Source organism: Tursiops truncatus, chromosome 7, assembly GCF_011762595.2.
Source record: "Tursiops truncatus isolate mTurTru1 chromosome 7, mTurTru1.mat.Y, whole genome shotgun sequence".
Lineage (NCBI taxonomy): Eukaryota > Metazoa > Chordata > Mammalia > Artiodactyla > Delphinidae > Tursiops > Tursiops truncatus.
This window is the reverse complement of record NC_047040.1, coordinates 44613238-44633391: the sequence shown is the minus strand read 5'-3', so window position 1 is coordinate 44633391 and position 20154 is coordinate 44613238. Positions and strand designations below refer to the sequence as shown.

General features: G+C 38.6%; 2 long non-coding RNA genes across 5 annotated transcripts; one reads left to right on the top strand and one right to left on the bottom strand.

The window, feature by feature from the left end:
• Positions 1-915: 915 nt before the first annotated feature.
• On the bottom strand, positions 916-16828 carry LOC109549358 (uncharacterized). Of its 2 annotated transcripts, none has more exons than XR_012333032.1 (3): positions 16585-16828; positions 1600-1693; positions 916-1311 (listed from the first exon to the last, which is right to left on the bottom strand). It is a non-coding gene; the product is annotated as an uncharacterized lncRNA (long non-coding RNA). The 2 variants fall into 2 exon arrangements; XR_002175640.3 differs by lacking the exon at positions 16585-16828 and adding an exon at positions 4172-4388.
• LOC109549356 (uncharacterized) lies at positions 5503-20054 on the top strand. 3 transcript variants are annotated; one of them, XR_002175636.3, is made up of 4 exons: positions 5503-5600; positions 17690-17883; positions 18803-18971; positions 19347-20054. It is a non-coding gene; the product is annotated as an uncharacterized lncRNA (long non-coding RNA). The 3 variants fall into 3 exon arrangements; XR_004527403.2 differs by having other exon boundaries at positions 17695-17883; positions 18803-20054; XR_002175635.3 differs by having other exon boundaries at positions 18803-20054.
• Positions 20055-20154: the final 100 nt, after the last annotated feature.

Below are 20154 nucleotides of genomic sequence, written 5' to 3'. Positions count from 1 at the left end.
AACAACAACAACAACAACAAAAATGGAGACATAGGAAGTCTGGGTGGCCAGGTCTCTGATCCAGCATGGCTTTTGGAGCCTCACAGCAGTCCTCCATCAGACTATCTGCCCTTACACCTTCTACACAGGGGCTCCTCCTTGGACCACATTTTCCATTTGGGGGCTCCTGGCATTTTACCTTCCTTTCCTACCCCCAGCATCTTTCCATGCTCCCCTTTTGCCCTATAGACTTTTTCCATTTCTCTTGTAATATCCTTTTTTTAAGGATTCCAAGAATTTATTTTACTAGAAAAAAATTTAATATCCAGTCTCACTAGTAATCAAAGATAAATTCTGTAATTTAAAATAACAATGAGATACCATTTTCACCTATCAAATTGGCAACAGTTGACAAAATTAAAGGGGGGTGGATATTACTCACAGCAGCTGAGGAACTGCAAATTGGCTCAATTTTCTGGAAGATGATTGGGCAAGACATCAAAATCTTTTAAATGTTCACCCTCCTTAACCCAATAATTCTGCTTCTAGGAACCTATCTTTTTTCTCCTTTTCCTTTTTTTATTGATATATAATGTTGTTTAAGGTGTACAATATGCTGGTTTGATATACTCTTGCAAAGTGATTACCACCATAGTGTTAGCTAACACCTACATCAGGTCACACAATTCCCATTTCTTTTCTGTAGTGAGAACATTTAAGATCTACTTTCTTAGCAACTTTCAAGTGTATAACACAGTATTGTTAACCATAATCATGCTGTACATTAGAGCCCCAAAACTTATTTGGCTTATAACTGGAAGTTTGTACCTTTTGACAAACTTCTCTCACTCCTCGGCCCCTGATTAACAGGGTAGACTACTCTCAGTTCGAATTTTTTTTTATTTTTTATTTTTTTTAGATTCCAAATAAGTGCTATCATACAGTGTTTGTCTTTCTCTGTCTGACTTACCTCACTTAGTGTAATACCCTCAAGGCCCATCCATGTTGTTGCAAATGGCTGTAATATCCTTCAATGTTTGTTAGAAAGAACCTCAGTGTCTTTAATGAGAAACTGATTTCAAGCCACTTCCCACTCTGCATTTAAAGAGCTTGGCAGTAGCCGCTCCAACCTAACAACAAGTAAAAAGCTAAACATACTGAAAAATCAACAACTCTTCTTGGATCCACAAAATAGGGGAGAGAACACATGGCAAACTTCTGCCCCCAAGACTGGAGAGACAGACAGCGAATACAGAATCATGACTTACCAGAGCAGAAACGCACTTAGCCGAAATGACCTCAGGAACCAGCGTCAGGGTAGGAAAACCGGACCTGTAATTGATGAATTGCTGGAGGCTCAGTATGGACAACTCTGAGAGTTAAAAACTCCAGGGCACCCAGTCATAGGGGCCCCCCACGATATCGTGAGATTCGCTTCCAGGAGCTTGAGCAGGTTCCCACGGTAAATGTTGGAGAAAAATCCTCTCCTGCTTCCAGCAGGAGGAAGGGAAAATACGCCAGAACACTGCGTGCTTCTTAACAAGGCCTGCCCTCAGGAGAAACTAGTTAACCAGAGCCTAAGAACCTAACCTGCTGCAGTATTATTAGAATCTAACTCACCTGGAGGGAAGGGAAATACTCCAGTCAGCTCTAGCCTTCCACATGGGGGAGGGGAAGTACCCAGCGGCAGCCCACTCTAGCCATCCTGTCCCACCTAAGGGGGGAGAAAAAAATGGAGAAACACTTGTGAAGTTCGCAATCCAGAGGCACAGCTTCACTGAAAGACTGAGACCTAATCATAAGACTATAGAATACTTCTCCAATGCATACCTCATTACCACATTCCTAAAGGCCAATACAGCAGTTCCTTTTACCCAGTACATCATGGCTAGCTATGAAAAAAAAAAATTACAAAGCATACTAAAAGTAAACAACAACAGCAACAATGCCTACATAGTATTCCAATAGGAGAATGCATCCTATTTTGTTTATACACTCTCCTATCTATATCGTTTAAAATTTGCACTGTCCTAAAGCAATAAAAACCCACATATATATATATATATATATATTTGTGGAATCAGATGGTAAATTTCCTTAGGATATATTTCTAAAAATCATTTGCCAGAAGTTTGAAAATAATAGATTATCACTAGCTTAGTAAACAAATACTGTACAATATCACTTATGCATGGAATCTAAAAAACTACAACAAACTAGTGAATAGAGTAAAAAAGAAACAGACTCATAGAGTCTGTTACCAATAGGGAAAGGGAAGGGGGAGGAGCAATATAGGAGTAGGGAATTAAGAGGTACAAACTAGTAGGTATAAAAAAAGCTACGCGGGGGCTTCCCTGGTGGTGCAGTGGTTGAGAATCCGCCTGCCGATGCAGGGGACACAGGTTCGTGCCCCGGTCCGGGAAGATCCCACATGTCACAGAGCGGCTAGGCCCGTGAACCATGGCCGCTGAGCCTGCGCGTCCGGAGCCTGTGCTCCACAACGGGAGAGGCCACAACAGTGAAAGGCCCGCATACAGCAAAAAAAAAAAAAAAAAAAACAAAAAAACCTACAGGGATATATTGTACAACAAGAGGAATATAACAAATATTTTATAATACCTATAAATGGAGTATAACCTTTAAATTTTTTGAATCACTATATTGTACACCTGTAACATACAATAATTTAAAAAAACTCAAAAAAAAAAAACCCAACCCCAGCCTAAGGCACAGAAGAGCATGGGGAGAAATGTGGGAAGAGGAGAAAATACGTAGGTCTAGGAAAGTTTATGACCATGTATGTTACTTTTTTCTCCTCTTAAACTGTTTATATTAATTGTTTGAATATGGTAAAAATATCCTTGGACTTCACAGAATATGTGGAGAAAAGTAAGTCTGCCTCTCAAATGTCTCCCAGTTCCTAGGTTTCTCCCTAGTTTCTCTGTCCTTCTAGATATCAGGATGAAGCATAAGAAAAGCCATTTTTGTAGCTCTTACATGGTTTAAAGTTTTAAGAAATGTAATATGGTTCCACCTAATATGATATGCACGTCCATTTACTTTTCCAAATACATGACCGTAATATATTCAGTGACTTTTTCACATATATCAGGATGTTTTGCTATCAACTTCTCTCCTCAGTGGGAACAAAATATCTGAAAATCAGCTTTTAAAAATTAAAACTGCCAAGGGATGTCAGATAAGTGGAGTAGAGGAGGTCTTGGGTGTGGTGTTACTCATTTTCCTAAAATGAAAAACGGTTTCCTTTAACTTGAAGAGGGAGCAACACGTTTGAAGTCTATAAATTACATAAACAAATGATAAGAAAACATATTGTGTGAAGAATATCTCCCACTAACAAAGCCTAATGGTTTCCTACAGTCGGAGACAGCCCAGCCTCTGGCTATGCAGGCACGTAGGCTAGAGGGTGCTGTAGTTCAGTCCTAATGTGTTGGTTCCTGTAGCCAGGATTTGGGGATAAAATTGCCTAGAATAGTTTTTGCACCATTAGAGGACCATGGGTGAATAGTTTGCCTATTGCAACCCCACTCCCTGAAGTACATTTTCTGCTAAAAAAAAAAAAAGGAAATAACTAAATCTTGGCTGTGTAACTAAAATAATATCTTTTCAAAGAAAATTCAGATTATAGAACTGAAAGAAACCATGGAGGGTCCATGGTTTTTAACAGGGAATCATATCAGTAATGCCATGGCATCTTAACTAATCGTTCAAAGGCAATAAAATGACTTTTTTCAAGTTTGAAACCAGATCTTTGGACACTGCAGCATTGGAAAGTGATCCTTCCTATTTTAGTTGTCCAGCTTTTCTGAATAACTGCTCAGTCACCTCTTCAAAAGACATTCCTTATTATTCTATCCACAAAGTGTATCTAGAATCGCTATATCCTGGTCAACTCTGCTAACCCAAAAAGTACATTTCCTCACTCCCGGTCTCTGAATAAATTTATCCCTATACACAGTATAAATTTTGTCTATTCATGTATTGGTTTTATTTTGACCTTCCCTTGCCTCTCTGTAGTGCATTGGTGTTCCTGTTAGTTTCTAACTTAAAAGCATTCGGTTTTATGTTAAGCTGTTTGTTTCAATGGGAAAATATGTTCCTGTGTCAGATTAGAAAATGATGGTTGCGCATCCAAGCTAGACCACCAAAAACTATTTTATCTATAATTTACCTGAACCATGATGCCGATGCCCCTTTATCAATTACACCTCCATTCCATTGAATAAGTATTGACTACGCATGCATTGGAAGATTCTGTTGCATTCCTGTTGTGGGACACTAGCAAAAAAATTTCTCTTCACTTCAGTAGGAAGCATGACCACTGGCTGTAGAGTCAAAAAGGATTGCTGGGCATCAGTCTCAGTGTTCACTCGCTGTATTTGAAGTACCCCTGGTCCTTGGGAATATTCTTGTTTTGTGTTCAATAGACATCTATTCTGAAAAATAGTGTGTAGTGGATCTCAAACTAATGAAAGAATGAAAACATGGCAAAATTCAAGTGGGAGCAGTTAGTTCAGACAGTATTTTGTTTAGTAATTAAATGAGTGAGTCAAGGTAAGCCAGCCCACAAACTCAGCTACCCCAACTGTTTCCTTTTCTTTAAAGTTAGCAGCAGATATGTAGGGAGCATTAGGGCAACAGCAAAAGAGAAACCTAGGAGACTTCTCTAAATCTTGCCACTTCTCAAAATGGAAGTAAAAGAGTGTGGGGAGAAATTAAAAATGGAGAAGATAGAAAGTTTATCTGGGTGCCTTCGGTGAGAAGCAGGGTCAGTTCCTACAGCCTGGTTAGGATGTGGTTTGTTCTGGTTCGTTTGTAAATGATTATAGGAGGTTTTCCTAAAAGCAACAATGATGTTGCTGCTGTATTATCAGTTTATATCACCTCGTGAACGAGAACATACCTGGGCAAGATTAAAGACTCCAGGTCGCACTTACATTTCTAACCCTCTGCCAGCTGCCTCTCAAATGCCTTATAAGGTCACCAGCAATGAGGCGTGTAAGTGTGGATAGCTCTGTGAAAACCCACCATCACTAATGAAAACAAACTCCAGTGTCTGGTCCAGTGTCAATGAGTCAATCACATCCTATTTGTAGGGAAAAGACAGTAGTATTTATTGTGTGGACAGTGGTCCATTAACACACCTTTTTTTCAGAATATTAGTTTGTTTGCTTATAAGTGGACATATTCACTGCACAAAGACAAATGTTCTCACGCTGAACAGAAGGTAAACACTGTTCTCAGAGTTTTCTCTCTTTGATGAGCTTTGCTGTATGGGTGGAATATGGAGGGTGATGGGGAAACAGGGAGAATGATTATGGAATAAGTAGCAAATGTTTCCTGGTAGTTGGTTTACCTAAGATTAAATGCAATTACCTGTTCCTCTGACTCACTAAAAAGCTTCTCAGTCCAAGAGGCAAGGTCTGCACCCGGTATGTGAGGGAAGCCAAAGGCCTTTCTGATTACTTACCTGCCAGAATAGCCACATTAGCACAGACCATGGGAGTGGATTAATCCATCATCAACTGTAGTCATCTAAGAGAGAAAATTTCCCTAGAAAATAAATCAACCCTGCTGAGACTGAGGTGTTGTAATGGATGGTGAGTGCTCTAAAAAGGGAAAGAGTATTAACATAGGACTAGAGGATAGTTTCCTTAGTTATAAAAGCTTCTTGATCTAATAATTGGTTTATATTTTGGATTTTATCTGAAATAATATAAATATGGCTTGATGGTATAGTGGAAAAGTAATGATTGAAATAATAGACAGTAGCCATCTTTCCATAGAGTTGAGGGTTTGTCCTACTGTTTTGTAAACCTGGTCAACAATTTCCTGAACATTATCATTAAGAAAAAAGAAAGATATATGGCCATTTGACAAAGACAACTATATAAACAAAGTTCTGTCTTTCAATATAAGCAAGACTGATACAGCTGGAAATATATTCCCCTAAGTTAGGAATATATATATATATATATAAAATGTGTGTAGGTGTGTATGCTGTGATATATGTTATATATGCTATATATGTAACTATGATGAAAGCTACATCATTCTTGGGATATTGTTAACCATTTAAGTCCAAATTCAGACTTGACCAAGTGAAGAGAAGCCATGAGCAATTATCTAGCACTGGGAAAAGACAGAGCTTGGCATTGCAAAATCTGGGATGGAGTCCCTGCCCAGTCCCTTGGGTTAGTCACTTAATCCCTCTAAGCTTCATTTTACTACATCAAATTAAGAATAATATGTTACTTCACAGGGTGTTTGGGCATTCAAATGCCATAATGGACATGTATATACTTCATAAATTATAAAATACTCTACAAATGTCATTTTAAGACATTTAAAACATTTGAAAAGTAATATCTGAGACAACTTCCTGGCTGAGCAGGGCTTTCAGGAATTATTTAAATAGAAGAGTATCAGAAATTGAACTTGGCATAATTAAGTATGAGATAGTCACAATTCATGCTCACTTTCCAGGCCAATGTACTTACTCCAGGATCCCCATGCCCTCTGGCTGTGGAAGACCTACTCTGTGGACCTGGAAGTCAAGGGGAAATTTTTCAGGCTCTTGAATGACCAGGACTAGCTGGTTTCTTCACTCATTTTCTGTACTAGGCTCTGGAGATACAGAGAAGACTAATAGCCAAGGTACCTGCTCTTCTGGAGCTTAGAGTCTAGTAAGAGAGACACAACTTAGTCAAGTAATTACCCAAATACATAAAAAGAGTGTAAAGCCTTTAGGAGTTCAGGTGGCTCTGAAGCATATTAAATATGGACTTGATCTATTTTAGTTTTGTCAGAAAGCTTTCCTGAGGAAGTAACATTTGGCCTAAAACATGATAGCAACAAGATGAACTTGGGGCAGGGTAGAGACGATGGTAGAGAGGGAACTGCTTTGGCAAAGACATTGAGACAAAAAGAACTGAAAGGAGGATGTGTTGAAGGAGCCTGAGATTGGCGGCAGTAGAAGACACAAGCAGGAGCCAGTCTTTATCTAAGAGCAGAGAAATGGCAAGATTACTTTTTTGAAATAGCACTGTGGAGTGAATTGGTGGGCTGGGAGGCAAAAGTGAAAAACAGTAAGTTTGATCAACATGGAAAGTTTGATTCAACAGAGAGCAGTTGTTAGCTTCAAAAGAGGTCTGGGCACCATCCCATATCTATGGATGTAAATTAAGAGAAAATGCTGATGAATAAGTCTTGAGGGGCTCCAACTTCTAACGCTTCAATAGAGAAGGATAAGTCTAAAAAGAAGAGGTAGGAAGGTAAGAGGGACGTTAAGAGCTGCAGAGGGGAAAATGCTGCTGAATGGTCAAGTAAGATGAAGACTGAATAAAGGCTCATTGGGTTTAGTGACATGGAGGCCATTAAGTCATTAGCAAGAACTATATTGGAGGAGAGATGGGGACAAATGTCAGTCAAAGAGTGAGAAGAAATGGTTATGAAAATTGTAAGTAAAAGATTGTAGTAGCTGAGGGAGAAAGATAGGGAAATATTGGGAGACATTTTATCCACCCCTCAAATTGTGAGCCGGTCACTCAATCTATTAGTCTAGAATTTCTTTCTCCCTTAAATTTGGGGTGGGGTTGGTCCTTAGATAGTATTTGAAGAGGAGGATGGAGATTAGACTCATATATATATAGACTGTAAAATTTAAAAAGTAAATAAGTAAACGGGTTATTCATTTCCTCACTACCCACTACCAGCAAGCGCCACGTCAGGATTTATGATTTCTAAAAGCGACTCTCAATGGTATGGTGCTGGAAGGAAAGGAAAAACAAAGATGTAATATTTCTCTACATAAGTGTGGTGCTTCCCTCTCTTTCCAAGACTTCTTTTCCCAAACCATTATTTAAAGCCATGTCCTGTCCCCTCCTAGCATCTCTTTTGGGTCCATTTCATCCATCTCTGTCTTCACTGGCTTGGAAACATCTCCTTCTATATTAGGCCCTAGACAGGTATGGCCCCAGGGGTTTGGGGGATACCACTGCCTTCTCTATCCCAGTCATCATTCCTCATTCCTTGTCCTCTCACGGTAGACAGACTTCCACCGAGCACCCAGGCTTTGGTGTTATGCTGGCCTGTGCCGAGGTTGATAGAGATGAGATTCCAGCCCCACTTGCTAGTCTGTCAGTTCCTCTCTGCCACTCACTGATAATAAACCACATACCACAGTTGGCAATTGACACTTGTCTTGCATGTCCTGCTGAGCCCAGCTCCCAGACAACATCTTATAGTTCCTGATACCTCTTCTTAGAAGTTTTCTTCTAGCTGAACCTAGATGTTGATGGGCAGTGTAGTATATTCTACAACTCAAATTATTTTTTTAAAAAGTAAATTTAGGGCTTTCCTGGTGGCGCAGTGGTTGAGAGTCCGCCTGCTGATGCAGGGGACACGGGTTCGTGCCCCGGTCCAGGAGGATCCCACATGCCGCGGAGCGGCTGGGCCCGTGAGCCATGGCCGCTGAGCCTGTGCGTCCGGAGCCCGTGCTCCGCAACAGGAGAGACCACAGCAGTGAGAGGGCCGCGTACCACAAAAAAAAAAAAAAAAAAAAAAAAAAAAAAAAGTCAATCCTAAAGGTTACATCATATATGAGTCCATTTACACAACATTTTTGAAATGACAAAATTTCGGAAATGCAGAGTGGATTAGTAGTTGCTAGGGGTTAGGGATGGGGGTGAGAGGTGTAGAAGGGAGAAAAGTGGGTATGGTATAAAAGGGCAACAGTATCTTGTTCAGTATCTTGACTGTGGTAACAGATGCAGGAAAACCTACACATGATAAAATTGTATAGACTAAACACACACACGCACCCACACAAATAAGTACAAGTAAAACTGGGGACATCTAAGTAAGATCAGTGGATTGCATTAAGTCCATATCATGGTTATGATGATACACTAGAGTTTGCAAAATGTTACCATAAAGAGAAACTGGTATCCCTCTGTACCACTGCTTACAATAGCATGTGCATCTGTAACTATCTCAATTGAAAATTTCAAGTAAAAAAAGAAGGCAAAGCAAATTTTCTTACCACAGTCTTTATCACCATGAGTTTCTTTTCTTTGCGAGGTACTCTAAGCAAAATGGTGATGAGCAGTGATCATTAGTAACCACATGCTTTGCCACACATGGGTTAAGACAGCTGTGTCAATAGGATAGCCTACCACATGAGCTATAGTTCAAGCACTTTTGTATTCAGACAGTCAATGGGTACTTTAGAGTCTGTTCAAATAACATCAGAAGCCAATTTACTATATGAAAACTACAACTATTAATTTTTCCCAAATTTTTTTTTCATAATCCACTGCTATGAAAATGTAAGCATGAATCTCCACCTGGGCAGGAGTTTGCAAAAGGCTCTACGACTTGCCTAACAAAACTTTGACTTTGCTTCTTACCCACACAGTAATTAGGTGAGGAACTCCTATCCATTTATAACCCAGAATCTTGTGATTTCAGGAGCAGGTTTGGTTTTGAATTCTCTCCTCTGCTCGTCTTCTCACAAGCTCATCTGGGACACCTGAATCCAGAGAGGGTGGCTCACCACCCCAGCTTCTCATCAGTTTAACACTGTAGCCGTCAGATCACATTTTTAAAAATCCATTACTAAGTTACTCTAACACAGACATACTTTCATAAGCCTATCTTAACATTTTACTTTCTATTTTAGAAAGGGTTATTATAAGAAATAGCCATATTAAGACTGTTTCTGCATTTCCTCAAACTATGAATTGAATGTGCTGCCTACCATAGTATTAAATGTGTCCTATGTAATAATTCTTGCAATAAATTTCTCTCAGAGTATTGGTGAAAACAAAATGTCCCTTTGGGTACAAAGGTATAATTCCTGAGATTAGATCATGAGAAATATAGAATCTAACGTGATTTATTTTTGCCCTACCAAGAAACTCAGACCTAAGTTTTGCGCTCATTTACTATTTTTATCTAACTAGAGATATTTTCCTCTTCCTCATACCTGTTTACTTCAATATAACTTGTCTTAAAGGTTGTACTTATTTAAATTTTATCAAAGATTTCTGCCAACTTAAGTTCATTTAATTCTAACAGTTTAATAATAAAATCATTATACAACTACCTTAAGCATTATTTATTTTAATTCTTTTTACAAAAAGATAAACAATATACTCGAAGGAAATAGAACCAGCAAAAGGACACGTGCAGGATTACTTAATGTGTTTGTGTTTCCATTCATTTTAAAACTTAAGACTCAGGGATATTTACTTCCCTATTTGAACAACTTCGTAGATTCTCTTGATCTAAGAAAAATTGATTGCTTGTATCTAAACTCAAATTGCCAAGGATAACTCATATAGTAGACATTTAAAAAAAGAAAAAAAACCCCACCCTGCCAGAGATTCCTCCTAATAGTTTCTGGTCCTAAATAAAAGAAATGACTCATGTAAATGTATTTTCTGCTTAGGTGTAAGCAAAATCAACAAAGGAGGAAAACTTATGATCACTAAAAGTCATTATATTAGTAAAAAACTGACTAGGATACAAAAGTCACCATTGAAGGAACCTCATTTCTGATCTGCCAGTTTGAAAACCAGAAGCTGGTGCCAAAGGACATCACACATATCCTGGCTTTATGTAGCCATCTTTTCTCTTACCCTCTACCAGGAGTCCAAGGATACGTTATAATTTTGTACTAGCTGGTCCAAGCTGGCAATCTCTTTTTCCCAATTTACCTCCATCTCTATTCCTTTCTTTTATATCAAAAGTGACTTGTACTGGAATTTCAGAGAAATCTGGATAGAAACCACTGAGCCATGTGGCCTCCCAGCCTGATCCTTCCAGGGGCCATTTCATCTTGGGGCTCTCAGCTGTGGTTTTCTTTGGTTTCTTTTGACAGTAGTTCCCAAGGTCAGCAGTTCCAGGTGGTTGATCACGGACACTTCTCTGGTTTACTACGGCCTTCCTTGATGATTGCTCTTGCAGGTGATAGTTCCAATCAATGATGATTATCCTGTTAAAAGTAGTGTCCCTCACTTTTGTACATGTCTACTATGACCCTATGTTTTAACTGAGGCTGACTTATTCATGCAAATACAAACAGTGCCCAACAAAGAGAACCCAAGCAACATTACTCTGCTCATTGCAAAAATTCCAGACCTAGACCCCTTCACTCATGTGCTTTTAGCTCCTCTTCATCTTGTTCCTGGATTCTTAGATTCCTTCTTGACTTTTGGACCCATTAACTGTTTTTTTCTTGTTGTTGTTGTTGTTTTTCTGACTTTGGCCCATAGCACTCTTTTTTACACACATGCTACAGACTAGCTCTCTGGATGCCTCTGACCCCTATGGTTAAATAGTAACTACCTTGTGTAGTGTCCTACAGGCCTGTCTCACTCTCCCTTTGACCCCCATTATGTGGCCTACAGTTCTTTCAGGGATTATATTCAAAGTCTCTTATGAATGCTAATTCCTATTCCTCTAGGGAAACTGCCCCTAGTAAAGGAGGGAGGACAATACTCAGATCTGCTTCATAGACTTTCTCCTGCTCTTTTTGGAACCAGAGCCTAAGCCCACTCTTGTTGCAAATGAGTCCTCAGAATATTTGAGAATGTCCACCTACGGGATGCTGTGCGGAGTCCATCACTTCCCTATATCCAATTCAGATATGAAGGTAACTTGACCAAACACCCAAATTCCTTTTCATTTTTCTTGCTCACCCAGGGCACTCATCCAGATTGCAGCACAGGAATATCCTTAGCTATTTCATAGTTCCCCAAGCTGGATCAATTTATTGAACTCTATTATTCAAAGTGGTCACCTCTTATACTGATAATTTTAACTATTCCACTTAGATGGTTCCAGTCACAATGCTCTCCTTTCAATTCCTCAAATACAGCAAACACATGGTAACAGGGCTTATTTGCCCTTACATGATCTAGCTTAGGCTCACTTCTCCATCCTCATCCTTTGCCACTTCCTTTCTCACTTCAGCCATGCTGAACTTGTTTCGGTTCCTTGAGTGCTCTTACAGGGATCTGAGATTCACGCTTATTTGTGATTTTGTCTGACACTAGTTAGCACCCAGCTTTTATTCATCCTTATAACAATACCATCTTAGCCCAAGTTTGGATCCTATGGTCTATCTGTGTGCATGCGTGGTGGCGAGCTGCAGAGTATCATGATTTAATGGGAGTTAAAATTACATTTGTTTAGCATTTTCTAAGTGTTTTCTGGTTACACCTGTTTACTTGATGGTCTCTACCATTAGACAGCAAACTTCGTGAGGTAAGAGGCTGTTACAACATGGTAGATGGTCAATTCATATTTGTTGAATGAATGAACTATCAAACTATAATTTTCCAATAAATCTCTTCAATGAAGTGTCACACTTCCACTTAGATTGGTTATACTAGTTATATTCACGCTCTTGTGAACATGGAAATCCTACCCTGCTGGTGTTGCCTGACCCCATCTCCCTACATCACTCTTACAGCTGGGTTTTAGCTGTTTCGACAGTGAGAAGTAAAATGGGGCTGCCTTGGTTTTATTAGTAAATTAATTTCCTGAAATGAGAAGAAAAAGCCCAGACAGAAAATACACCACCATGTTCACAGACAGAGCATGCAATGTTCAACGAAAGGTACTTGAAAAGCCATTTCTTTCTTTATTCTTATGTATGAAAATGCTGACTATGACAGTTTGTAATCCAAAACACAGAAACCTCAAAGTTGGCAGAGAATGTTATCTGGAAGGCAATGTCTGACCAAATTCTGAATTATTATCTCATTCCCAGGGAATGTCCTCCCTATCAGTAACTTTTGCTATGATTCTACCATAAGCTTCAAATTGACCGAATTTTCATAAACAGACTAATTTTTCTTCATAGGGCAACTTTAAAAGCAATGGTTTTGAGAGTAAGTGGAAATGGCACTATTAAAAGGATCTGAATAGTTTTTCCTCTGACCAAAGCCATCCCCATTTTTGCTGAAATCACCAACCATGCTATGCTTTGCTTTTTTGCTCTTATTGAAATGTGTTTATGTATCTTACTAAAATAGAAACACTGTAATCAGTTCCTTTGAAAAGGAAGTAAACACTAGCCCTTCCTTTACAAGAGGAGGTTCGTTCATAGGAACAAGTACCAGGAGTAAGTCCTGACCAAACTACAGGGAGCACTGACTCATTTTTTTTAAATCAGATTTTTATATGAGAATAGGTTTCACCTATTCCAGAAGGTTCAATACCTGTTGAAGAGTAAAATACTAATTTTTTCTCCAAGTTTTTTCTTGAGTTTATTACATCTAATTAATAGATTCCTCTAATCAAACATTTGAAGAGATACCATTTTATTCTTCAACCTTTTAAGAATGAAAGAAAGAATAATCATTTTAACCTCTAACTTCAAAAATCTAGATTACCTTTCAAATAGTTTTATCATTAATCAAGGCAACTGCCGAAGCAAGTACTTTAATCCTATTCAACGTCTTCAACTATTCAAAGCTTGTCCTGAGACCTGAGATCAAAACAGATCCTAAAACTCTCAGGTCAGTTCTAAGATCCTGGAACATGCCTACCTCAAGGGCCAGTATAGTGAAATGGGGTGTGGGGTGGGGGGATGGTTTGGTAAAGTAGCAAGATCAGTCCTGTGGGAACAAGATACAGAGAAGAGAAGTGTTGATTGTAAGGAGGAAGAAAACAGGCAGATTCTAGTCTTGAGTTGAGCCATAGATTTCTTTTATAACTGAGGTAACATTGGTTTATACCATTATATAAGTTTCAAGTGAACAACATTATATTTCTACTTCTGTAAACACTACAGCATATTCACCACAAAAAATTTAGTTTCCATCCATCAGCATACAGTTGACCCCCTTTACTCCTTTTGCCCTCTCCCCTGCCCCTTCCCCTCTGGTAACCATTACTCTGTTCTCAGTAGCTACGTGTTTCTTTGGCTTGGTTTTCTCATTTATTTTGTTGTTCGTTTGTTTGTTATATTCCACATATGAGTGAAATCATATGATATTTGTCTTTCTCTGACTTATTTCATTTATCATAATATTTTCAAGGTCCATCCATGTTGTCGCAAGTGGCAAGATTTCTCTTTTTTTACGGCCACTGGTATTCCATTGTATATATATTCCACTATTCTTTATCCTATCATCTATTGATGGGCACTTAGGTTTTTTCCATATCTCAGCTATTGTAAAAGAATGCTGTGATGAACATAGGGTGCATATCTCTTTTCAAATTAGCATTTTTGTATTCTTTGGATAAATACCCAGAAGTGGAATAGCTGGATCATATGGTAGTTCTATTCTTAATTTTTTGAGGAATCTCCATACTGCTTTCCACAGAAGCCACAGACTATCTTAAGATATTAACCCAGAGAGAGATATCTGGGATAGGTACCTCCTCAGCCTTCCTGAGTTGTTACTGCAATTTGGCCAAGGAAGGCAGCCCCAGTCATGGGTTGTTCTGCTAATTGCTTTGAGTAAAATGATCTCCTTTCTTACCTGTTGCACATGTCTATCATGTGTATTATCTAGTTTTGTAGCTATTTTTTTAAGCTTCTTGAGGCAAGCATTTGTGTCTTATAATAGTCTGCACCACCATGTATCTGTGCCTGGCACAGAGCAATATGCAAAAAAAAGATTTTGTAAATCAATGAATAAACTAATTTTTATAATACTTGAGGTTCAATGTAACAAATCACAGAGAAAAGCATATCTTCAACATAGTTCAATCTGTACTGCTTATATTATGGACAATATACAATCTGTTGCTTGATTAATATTTCTAAATGCATACATTTAAGGAAAACACTAATTCACCAGCAGAAAATGCAAGGCAATGTATTCTCATTTGGAGTGTGCTGTTATTTAAGTGGAACAATACTCAGCATTTTTAATTGCTTAGTTTGGGACCAGTTCTGCTTTCTCATCTTTGCTAATCTTCATGTTTGTCACAGGCATAGTCATACTCTATATTTATTCCACAATATTAGTTCATCTCTAAGCAAAATGTGGTGCTTCCCCTCTTTTACATCTTCTATTCCAGCTTCCTCCACAACACATCTGTGCCAGGCACAGTTGTATGGTGGTGCAGACTATTATAAGACATAAATGCTTGCCTCAAGAAACTTAAAAAGATAGCTACATCACTAGATAATACACAAGGTGTCTTTCACCTTCAACTTGTTCAACAAAATATTTGTTAGTAATAAAAAATAATATTCATTGATCTTTATTATCCCTAGAACATGACAAGAAATGTTATATTATTTAACCTATAGAAGCATTTTACTGATGAAAAAAGCCTGGAAGTTCAGTAGATTATATAAATTGTCTACAGTCATATAAATGTCAAAGCTACTGTCACTAATACCTATATGGAGCTAAAAAGAGGGGTCAATGTAGGAGAAATAGATTTGATATTGGCAGTGGATAGCACAGTGGTAATTGTTGACAGGGTGGGAATGCATGAAATGACTACCTCAGAGAGAGAACATGAATGTGAATAAACAATTCCAAATTAATCCTGGGTGAACATTTAAGTGTCAGGATGAAGAAACAGGAAAGTGAGAGAAACTGAGAAAGAGCAGTAAAATAGGTGAGAAGAGAACTAAGAACCGGTAACACTGTAGAAATCAAGAAGAAAAAATGACCAATAGTGTTGCTGCTACAAAGAAGTCAAGGAAGGTGAAGACTGAAAACAGGTTCTTGATTTGTCAATTATAAAGTTATTAGCAATCCTAACAGCATATTTTCTGAGGAGTTGTGGAGATAGAAGTCAATTTGCAAAGAGAGATCAGGAAGACAGAGAGAGCAAGTATAGACAAATCTTATACACATTTTGGTGTCAAAAGGAAGAAGATAAAGCAGTAAAGTTGGCCCTCCATATCTGTGAGTTCCTCATCTGTAGATTCAACCAAACTTGGATAGAATGTATTGGAAAAAAATTCCAGAAAGTTCCAAAAAGTAAAACTTTGAACTTTCCACACACAGTGACTATTTACATAGCATTTACATTGTATTAGGTATTATAAGTAGTCCAGAGGTGATTTAAAGTATACAGGAGGCTGTGCATAGGTTATACATTACATAAGAACTTGAGCATCTGTGGATCTGGCCGTCTGAGGGCGTCCTGGAGCCAACGTCCCTACAGATACCAAGGGATGACTGTAGTATGAGGCAAAGTCAGAATCAAGGGGAAATGCTTTTAGTCCTTTCTGGCTCTCTTTTTAAGAGGGAGGAGACAACATGTAGAATGTGAAGCCACCAATAACTGATAGAACAAAGTCCTAAAAGGGAGGGAAAGGATTCCCTTAGGGAGACAGAATGAGAGGAGGGAGTGGTGGGTGAAGTTATTCATGCTGGAAGGATAGGAAAGGGGAATAAATGGGCTTTATTGTATCCATGACTTAAGAGATAAAGTGATAACACCTAGAATGAGAAGATGAGTAGGATAAAGAGTTGCAGAAAATTTGAAAATATTTGGGCCCATCCCAGTGAGGAAAAAGAAAGGCAACTTTAAAAAAAGAAAGAAAGAAAAGAACTATCTGGAAGCACTAAGTGCTCAGAGGGAGGGTAGACTCACCATAAATTCAATTTTCCCAACAAAACTCAGGTCAGCAAGTTTCCTGCCCACCAAGGCTCTTAAAAACAATCACTCTTTCCAGTAAAATGAAGCTGCAGACGGGAAACCAGATTAGCCAGATTGTGGGGTGGTACTCTCTGAAATAAACTACAATCAGGAAAAAGCAAGAGTTTCAAAACCAAATTGTGAGACAAAGTAAAGGCTTCTTTTTATCTTTACCCTCTCCACCCTCCAGTTACTACTTCTCCCAGAGGATATACATCCTTCAATTTCCTTTTCTTTCCCCTCACCTATTTTTCTCAAACCCAACCCAAACTGTGCCATCTATTAAAATCAAAACTGAAAAATGCATATGTGTTATTTTTGAATCCAAACATCACATGATTGGAGAACATTTCATTTTTATTTCACATTGTCTCAGGTCAATGTGCCAGGTTCTTAAGCCTGTCACAAGTCTCAGAGATCATTCCCGAGAACTGCAAAACAAAGAATCCTGTGACAGAAATGCTGACAACGTGGAAGGACTTTGTGATTTGCTGAGTTACTAATCATAACTTACAATTTTGAACATTTTCTTTTGGAATTAAAATTCCATATCCTAACATGCCCATCTCTTTATATATGGATTAAAAATCATTTAAAATCAACTTCCATATATGAATGAAATGGTAAACTATGTTTTCAAGTACCTCTCCCCCCCCCATACACATTCAACTTTTAAAATGATCAATTTCTCATTAATTCAATCTTTTCTCTTACTGAAAATTTGCAGTAATTTAGAAATGGGCTAATTGTAAGTTTTCCTTTCGCACATCTTTCAAGAAGCAAATAAATAAACACAATTTCAAGGGTAATTTTTACTTGAAAAATTTTTACAGTAAAAATTTTTACAAGTAAAAATTTTTACTTGAAAAAGGGTAATTTTTACTTAAATTATGTTGACATTTGGAGTGAATATATGCTGATGGAAACATTTCTATGGTGAGGCAAATCAATGCCATAGTGTCTAACTATAGATTTGCTGATCATTCTTCTGTATTCTTTAGAAAGGACTGCTACTAGAATGCATGTTAACCTAGATCCAGGTCCTGTCTCTATTTGATAGTACAGATGACCCTTGAGCAACAAGAATTTGAACTGCAAGTGTCTACATATATGCGGATTGTTTTCAACAGTAAACACTACAGTACTACATGATCCATGGTTGGTAGTATCCACAGATGCCAAACCATTGATATGGATGAACCGTCTATACAGAAGACCGACTATAAGTTATACCTGGATTTTCTATTTTTTAAGGTATTTAAAAATTTTTTGTTTTATTTTATTTTTTAAAATTTATTTATCTTTGGCTGCGTTGGGTCTTCGTTGCTGTGTGCGGACTTTCTCTAGTTGCACTGAGCGGAGGCTACTCTTCGTTGCGGTGCGTGGGCTTCTCATTGCAGTGGTTTCTCTTGTTGTGGAGCATGGCCTGTAGGCGCATGGGTTCAGTAGTTGTGGTTCACGGGTCTAGTTGCTCCGTGGCATGTGGGATCTTCCCAGACCAGGGCTCAAACCGGTGTCCCCTGCATTAGCAGGCAGATTCTCAACCACTGCGCCACCAGGGAAGCCCTAATTACTTAGTGTTTTAATTTAATCTTATGTTTATTTTACTTCTACCTTTTAAAGTATATGTTATTTTTATTCCTAGGAAATGCCTTAAAATAAAGCATTTATTTCACCAGTGTCAGTCTATAATGCTTCTTTAATGTCAGATCAGAGGTAGTGTTTCAAAAGGAACAGTTCTCAAAAGCCACGACAGTTCCTGCCACGTAGCTGAGTTAAAATGAAGACTCTCCACCAGGCAAAATTTTTAAAGCCTAGTCTGAGATATTTTCTGTACTTAAAAGTAAGAAACTATATCGGCTTTAAAAAACAACAAAAACAACTTTATTATTTACATTTTGCATTAAGACAGGGTACCTGTTATTTATTGACATATATAATTGTTTAATGGAATTTTACTATACGTTGAACTTATTTGAAACAACCTAACTTTCTCTTCTGTCTATTTCAGAGTAATTGCCTAACAATGACCTCTCTAAATTTGTAATTTCTGGAATCTGCACTAATTCAGTTCATCTCTGATAAAATGTTCCGATGCTTAGAATTCTCTCAGTCATTCTACAAACTTATTTATGTTGCAAATGTATATTGAGGACGTGCTATCTCTAACCAGGCGCTGTGCTGGATGTGATAATCCAGAACACTGGCATTCTGTTCTGAAGGAACTGACATCTGGGTGAAGGATCCAGTCACAGACGAGAACCTGCATGAAGCAAGATAACTTTAAAAAAGGAATATGCGGTATGCCACGGTGAAGGGAGCACCTATCACAACCTGGTGAGGTCAGTGTACCAGGCTGTTTTACAGGGAAGGTGTTGCTGAGCTGAGCCCTAAAGGAAAAGGCTTTGAAGATCACTCACTTGTGCGAGGGAGGCCTGCCAGTGCAGGCAAAGGCCTGGAAACGTGATCTGCTGACAGCTATGAGGGTATGTTAGAGAGTCTATATCGCTAGACTTTCAAGTGCATAGGAGAAGAGGAGGGGCTCATTCTCCCTGACTTTATAGTGATCGGAAGATTAGACTTTAGTTCTAAATTCAAATTGCTTCAACCTTAAAAATGTTTGTTTCTAAGAGTTTGACTGAAGTCACAGTTCTTTTGTTCTTGAATGCAAGATGTTCTAGAAACGGTCTCTAACCAGGTCTTTCACTTTGGGACAGGAAATGTTCAAAGAGCAAAACTGTAAACCATGGAGTGCTTCTGAGGAGGAATGTTGTTTATGCACCAGCGGAAGCCAAGGCTCAGCGAGCTTGTGGGTTGAGGGAGAAGGAGATGGGGTTCAAGACCCTGGGTTCTGGCTTGTATGGCTCCAGACTGGAGTGACTGGGGAGGGCTGTCCCAGAAGTGTTTCCTAGTCATGAAGTAAAGTCATATGAGAGGCTGTCTCCTTCCCAACTGTTTCACTTTTAACCCAACACAACAAATAGAAAGCAGATTTCCCAGACACTACAGAGGAAGATAAACAGCCTGAGGAAAACTGGACTTCTGCAAATCAGCATAGACTAGCTCTCAAATACTTTACATGAATAACAAATTAAAACAGCAGCCAAGCAGGACAAGGCAGATGGGGGACTGGGTGGAAAACAGAAGCCAGGGCCGAAGATAAGTACCTGATAAAACCATTCTTTTCAAAGAATGCCAAGAACTCAGATTTGAAGATTAGCCTTGTCAACTTCTTAAGTCTCTGATTCCTCTCAAGAAAAGATGTGATGAATAGATGAGTAAATTATAACGAGTTTTTTAGTAGTTGTTTATAAGTTACTTAAAAGCAGTTCTTTTATATATACACTACCAAACGTAAGGTAGATAGCTAGTGGGAAGCAGCCACATAGCACAGGGAGATCAGCTCGGTGCTCTGTGATCGCCTGGAGGGGTGGGATAGGGAGGGTGGGAGGGAGGGAGACGCAAGAGGGAAGAGATATGGGAACAGATGTATATATATAACTGATTCATTTTGTTGTAAAGCAG